Source organism: Phyllostomus discolor, chromosome 14 (assembly GCF_004126475.2).
Source record: "Phyllostomus discolor isolate MPI-MPIP mPhyDis1 chromosome 14, mPhyDis1.pri.v3, whole genome shotgun sequence".
NCBI classification, from domain to species: Eukaryota; Metazoa; Chordata; class Mammalia; order Chiroptera; family Phyllostomidae; genus Phyllostomus; species Phyllostomus discolor.
Genome location: NC_040916.2, coordinates 23574043 through 23579388, shown reverse-complemented (window position 1 = coordinate 23579388; position 5346 = coordinate 23574043).

Here is a 5346-nt window from a genome sequence, read left to right as displayed (position 1 = left end):
TGGGCGGCACCGTCTCCTTAGAGCTGCCAGCTGAGCCCGAGTATGCACAGCTGTCAGAACCACGCTGCTGGGAACGTTAATTCCCTTAAGGATGATAGTTCCCACTTGGCCAAAGAGGGAAACCTAAGAGTACCTGTAACCGTTAGGCTGGAAGAGATCATGCCTCATAGCAGCGTTTCCCCAAATGCCTTCCAGGTGACGTTACTTATGTGTTACTCACGTTTTAAAAAAAGAGGTAAAAGTGGGAATAAATGAAGTTAGACCGTGTGTGTGTGTGTGTGTGTGTGTGTGTTTTAACAGTAACGTCTCTCAGAACTATTCGTACGTCCGAGTCTCCTGGGTCCCGTGGCAGGGTGTGCCCTACTCCCCACATTCTAACTGAGCGAGGCACACTCGACCCCCTAAGCACAGGGGGGCGCAGGGTCTCTGCACGCACAGACATTCCCATCATGTATTTCATGAAGCTGCGCTCAGTGAGTGACAGTGAGATGTAGGAATCAGCTGGGCTGGAACACAGGTCTGAAATTCCCCCTCACCCCTCTCCTCTCCACACTGACACCCTCCTCTTCTGTTACATGAATCTTTCGGTCCTACACAAATGAAACAAACTGTGTTAACTAGAAGCTACTAAAGCTCAAGTTCGAGGGCCTGCCCCCTGGCCTGAGGCTCTCCTGTAAGTGTTTCCACAGTACTGTAGTCTTTCCTCTGAAGAAGGGCCCACAAAGTGGTACCGCCTTCGTGTCCCACAAAACCTGCTGCTACCATGTGAGTTACAAATCGCTCAGTGGGTTTTTGCCAAATTTACAACCTGTGATTGGAAAAGATGAACTTAAATTACTGACATTATGACAGATTAAAATGCCCTTTGGATTACTCTGGGGTCACCTTTGAGAGACTGGCATTCATCCTCCTGGGTTGCTAAAATGTTGATCTAAGTGAGAATGAAATGTAGATTCACTCTTTGTATACTCTTTCTAGTTATATCACCTTCCACCACCTCACTTCCTAGAATTCCTCTTAAGGCATTTATCACTGTGACTATTCTGTTTTCCAATAAAATAAAAAAACAGCACCTTAGTTGTCTTACCTCTACTCTTCTCCCTCTCAATGTTGTAAGACTACAGAGAGCCACACGGAAATCATCGCATTGTAAATATTAGCACAGTTGGAATTCCTTCTGAAGACCATCTGAAGTTTCTGCGTCAATTTTTTCCACAAGTAGGGACTGACATCTTTAAACTTGGATCTACAGTACTGCAATTTGGCATTCCACTTCAATTCTCTAAAAGCTTCATTTATATTGATCTTGTCTTTTGGAATTTCCTGTAGGCTGCCTCAGATAAAATAATTTCCAGCCGAATCTTCATCTTATCTGCTCTCAACTCTGACATTATGCCTTCAAAATCAAATCTTATTATTTAACCCCAAACAAAAACACTTTATTACAGAATATCAAATCAGTAACATTAACAGACTGACCCTGGTAATTCATTTTACCATGATTGATAAGCCAATGTTTAAGCTTTGACTACTGATTCGCAAAGCTTTGCAAATTTCTTCCAGACTAGTCAAAATCTAACAAGGTACTCTAACCACCACACACAGAAATCACTATCCAACCGCTGCGTGTCTTAGACCAGTTCAATGCTTTGCTCTCTCATTTTTCAAGTAAGGTTACAGCCAAAATTACAAAACTAGGACTGATGGTAAAGGGCAACCATTTTGCCTTCCTCTGTTTCGTTCCCAGCCTCTTCCTGAGCTGGTGAAGGTGAAAACACACGAAGCCCAAAATAGCAGTTGTGCACTGCCAGCTCAGCCTCGTCATTTCCAAGCCAAAGGGGAATTGACAGAAACCCCCTTTACAAGTCTCGTGTTTGTAAATATCCAATGAAATGACTTCATCCAGTCAATTATTTCTGGAGAAAGCTGGCAGAATAACGTAGCAATTAAACTGAGGACTGGTGAAAACTGTTAAACAAGAGAGCTATTTTGCTCAGCAGTTCTAGCTAATGCTTTTAATGCATTTTCATTAAAAAATGCTTGAAATACTAGTACAATTAGAAGGAATTGCCCCTTCACTGAGAAACATATTTAAAATATTCCAGTGCTGATAGCACATGGAAAAAGAGAAATTCAGTTTTCTAGTATCTCCTTAAGAGTCAGAATTTCTTAAGTATGATGAATTCTGACATAGAGACACAACTGTATCCAAATACAAGTAGAAAAGACACCCCAAAGCCAAAACATCACACAGTCAAGACTCCAGAGCCTGCTAGGTGTTCACTCCACAGTGAATATGCCGTCTGCAGCATCTTTCTCCCTGCCCAGCCTCCCACTGGCTCCTCCAATAGGCAACCAACATACCTCGATTCCCTTTCATTTATTCATTCATTCAACAAATGGAGCCACCATATCAGGCATTGTTCTAGTTACCTGTAATGTAGCCATAAACAAAAATACTTTATCGTGTATCTCTTCTAGATGCCTATTGGTTATGCACTTGGAGACAGACCAAAGTTCTAAAACAAAGTAACAACCTGGAATTCAAAGGCTGTTGGGAAAATTTCTGAATGCTTTTCAAAGTAAAACATAAGCTGTTAAATTATTTGTATCACTTTGTTTTGCAAAGACTCTTGGCATACAAATAAATGCCATCTTTCCTAGTACCTGATGCCATGGCTACAAAGATTTTAAAAAGGGGAGGGTGATTTGGGGGCTATCTGTTAATAAAGTCAGAGAAGCTGGTGAAAACCAAGAGCTTAGAAAAACCAAGCCCCAAAATTCCAAGGGAGAGGGACACTGGGAGGGTTAGTGACTAAAAACAGCTTGTTACATTTCACAAATACTTCTCATTTCTCTTTGTCAGAATACATGATACTTCACTCACAAGATCCCTCTGGATGAGAAAGCAAAATCTTTGGAAAATGCAAGTCACATGGGGTGTCAGATTAAGGACTGTCAGTCATTCACATTTTGTTCATATGGCCTACCGGAGATTTTAAGGAAATGTTTGCCAGTAATTTGTGAACTGAGGATTACTGTAAAGTCAGAATGGCAGGTGTTGGGAACAAGGAAATTAAGAACTAAATTTAACCTTAATAGACAAGAACCACATTGTAGCTAAAAAGAAATGAGAGACAAAGTACAGTTAAGCAAACATCCTGTGTCTAGCAGACGCTCTCCCCTGAGTAGGCTAGATAAGCAGTGCTTTGTAGTTTTTAATGAGAAAATAGAAAACTAGCTAGCTAGAGCCAGGAGATTACTAGGTTAATGAACAAACAGCCTGCCTTCCCGCCTTATGCAAGAATGCTTGGTTTGAAATTCCCACGTGAGGTCTTTGTAAGTGAATTGCTAACTGCCACGTCTGCTTCTGTATAACGCTTGCTTGCCCGCCTCTATATAAGAACATAGTTGTAAGCGCTCTCGTTTGCAGCTCCTTGTGGGCACTGTGTCGCTGGACACTTTGAGAGTTCGCCCCTGCGCAGGTTAAACTTGGCCAATAAAGTAACATCTTTGATACCCTGAAAGTCTCCGGTATTTGTTCTCGCGTGTGCTGGATGCTACAGCAGGCTAGTTAAGATCCTAGATGCTGGAGCCGTACTCTGCCTGAGTCTGGACACTGGCTGCATCACTGACAAGCTGGGCAAGTTTGCAAAACTAAAAAACTGATACCTGAGGTCTGTATCCCACCTGGGAGTGAGATCCAATTTTATATTACGAGTTGAAAAAATGACCTTATATCCAGTTCAAAGCATCCGAAATGTCCAGAGCTCAGGAAAACCAATCCATAGAGACAATCTCTCACCCCAAGGCACACAGGACTCTCTCAAAGAGAGTCTTTGAATTTACGCTCCCAATAAAATATCAGACATCATTTGAAGAAACCCATGCCCCATGAGGGGGAGCCAACAGAAACAGATTTAGAACCTTGCAAACTACAAATTACAGTTTTACACAAATGATGTTACCTTGTACTGTGATCTCGCTCGGGCTTTTGTTCTCATTCAGGGCTAACAAAACCTCTCAAATACCTTAATATCCATGTCTATTAAGAGTATTGATAACTCTTGAAATTCACCCCATGAGCTAAACTTGGTAAAATTTAGCAGGGGGCACACGTGGGTCACCTTTATTGGAAGAAGTAGATGCTTGGAGTCCGTGAGTGGGGACCTAAGCTGACTATCAGTCTGCTCCTACTTTGCAGCTAATCTGCCTCTCACGGTCACAGATTTCATCTACGTTCAAAAAAACTGGATTACAATCTCCGCCAAACCTTTCGGGTTGCATTGTAAGCTTTAAATGCTGGGGAAAAAAATGAGTCCACGTTTAAGATGAAGGGCTCGTGTACACCTAGATTTCAGAAACCACTTTAAAGTTTAAAAGTTTAAGGTTGCAAGGGAAATGCCAAACATGCTTCCCCTTCCGACTACCTATCCCTAAACCTGAAATCCTCATTTCAACACTTTTCTGGGTCTGGTATTTTCAAGCTACTCCTTTTTTTTTCCAATTTGTTTGAAAATACTGACACACTAATCCTAAAACGTAAGCCAAAAGAAAAGGCGTTTGCATCTTTTCGACCTCGAAATCTTGCTAAAAAACGATGAACTCGAGAAGCCAGGGAGGTGACTGCCCGAGGCAGAACCAGAAGGATGACGTCAGGATGACGTCAGGATGACGTCGGGACCAGGCGGGCTCAGCGGCTGAGGCAACGTCCGCCCCTCCCCCAGGGCCCACGGTCTCCTCCGCCTCTGGAACCACGAAAGGCAGATGGGAGACCACGTTTCACAGGGGAGCTTTGGACATCTCTCGGGAGAAAGGTTGAGGCTGCGTATCAGCAAGAGCCGTTCGCAAAACATCAAGGACACCACCCGCCATTGACAGAAACCCGGGAGACGCTGGAGAGACCCTGCTAACTGTGCCTGTCCCCTTCCCGTTAATTAAATGGCAGTCCTCCGAAATGTTCCTTCTAATTAAACACCTCAACGTGAACACGCTCTCCAGTCCACCGGCAGGGTACTTCCAGCCCCACTCTGAAGGGAACGTGCACCACAAGCCCCACAGCACACACCTCAGGAGCACCGGGTAGCGGGCTCCGCCCCGCAGCTGACGTGCAGCCTCAGGGCGGGACGCCGCCCTCCCCTCCCTTCCTGTGGACTCGGAGCCACTTCCTAACTGCCTGATTTTCTCCATCCTGGCCCCCATCGCCCTTTCCTCCCTTACCTCTTGAAGAGGTTAACCCACAATCACAGCAGACGGAGACGGAGCGAGTCGGCTCCGAGGGAAGGAGTGTCCGCGCGGCCAAGGCTTCCTCCCGTAGGCAGCTCGTCCGGCACTGCGGTGGGCAGC